We start from the raw sequence: 1486 nt of genomic DNA on the forward strand, positions 1-1486 counted from the left end.
TATATATATATATATATATATATATATATGTATGTATGTATGTATATGTATACATACATATATATGTTGGCTGATATATTTTCAAGTAATAATAAATTCAATGTCATATGGTCCCATGTTGATATGTTGGCTGATGTATCTCCTTTCATTTGTTATTGTAAAAGCAAACTACTTTATCTGTTTCACTTTTGTTAGGCAGACCATGTACCCTTTGTACTACAATGTCTTTAACTTCTCTCAGTTAATACAAGTTTTGCGTATTCCTTTCATAACACAGACTCTACGTTCTCTCCCTTTTTTACAACACTCTTCTTTCTCTGTCACTGCTTCTTCACCTTAATAGTGGTATCAAAAGTAAGGTTACGAACCTGGTTAGGTCAACTCGAATTGATCAAGAAAATGGCTGGTGTTATACACAACAATCTCCCTGTGTTTGATGGAAAGGGGTTTGACGACTAATGCGTTAAGAAGGACGCCATTCTCGGTTTTCAAGAGGTGGACGAGGTAGTCAAGAAGGGGTTCAAGGAACCATTGAAAAACGATTCTGAAGAGGCAAAACGTCAATAAAAAGAAAGCAAAAGATTAGACTGTAAAGCTCGCATGTTGCTGCATCAATGCGTGTCAGCCACCATCTTCCAGAAAGTTCCGAAGGCAGGCACTGTGAAGGAGATCTAGGACATTCTTCAAGAAGGCTACGACAACACAAGTATGGTCAAAAAGATCAAACTATAGTCACTTCAACGTCAATACGAACTCTTGGGCATGGAAGAACAAGAATCTGTTGTTGATTATATCGGGAGAATCCAAATGGTAGTGAACACCATGAAAGCGTGCGACAAGGTTGTGAAAGCTAAGAAAATCGTGGAGAAAATATTGAGAACGCTAACTCCGCAGTACGACCATATCGTAGTAGCGATTGGAGAATGCAAAAATGTGGAGAAAATGACAATTGAAGAACTGCAGAACTCGCTGGAGGTTCACAAACAACGTCTTCTTGAAAGAAAGAAAGCAAAAAAGGAAGTTGGTCTTGGTTCTAATCATGCATTACAAGTGAGAAGCAATTTTATGCCCAGGGGACGAGGTGGAAGAGGTAGAGGTCGTGCTCGGGGAGGTCGAACCGGAGGAAAGAACTCGAGTGTTTCTGACCAAAACGAAGAAGACAAAAATAATGAAAACAAGAACGATAGTAAGAGAGGCGGAAAACCTTCAAGAGGAAGAGGAAGAAACAAGGTTGACAAAAGAAACATACAATGTTTCACATGCAACAAGTACAGACACTATTCATCCGAATGCTGGCACAATGAAATCGTGAAAAAGAATAGAGGAGACAAAGTCAATCTTGCTCAGGATGCAGGAGATTCAGATTTGGATCATGTACTCTTAATGAGTGCTATTGAAAGTATTGAAGAATTAAAACGATGGTGTCCAGCACAGAAAGAGTGTACGAAGACATGCAAGAATGATTGTCACGGTAGAGACAATTGTC

Source organism: Vigna radiata, unplaced genomic scaffold (assembly GCF_000741045.1).
Source record: "Vigna radiata var. radiata cultivar VC1973A unplaced genomic scaffold, Vradiata_ver6 scaffold_194, whole genome shotgun sequence".
In the NCBI taxonomy this organism is placed as follows: Eukaryota; Viridiplantae; Streptophyta; class Magnoliopsida; order Fabales; family Fabaceae; genus Vigna; species Vigna radiata.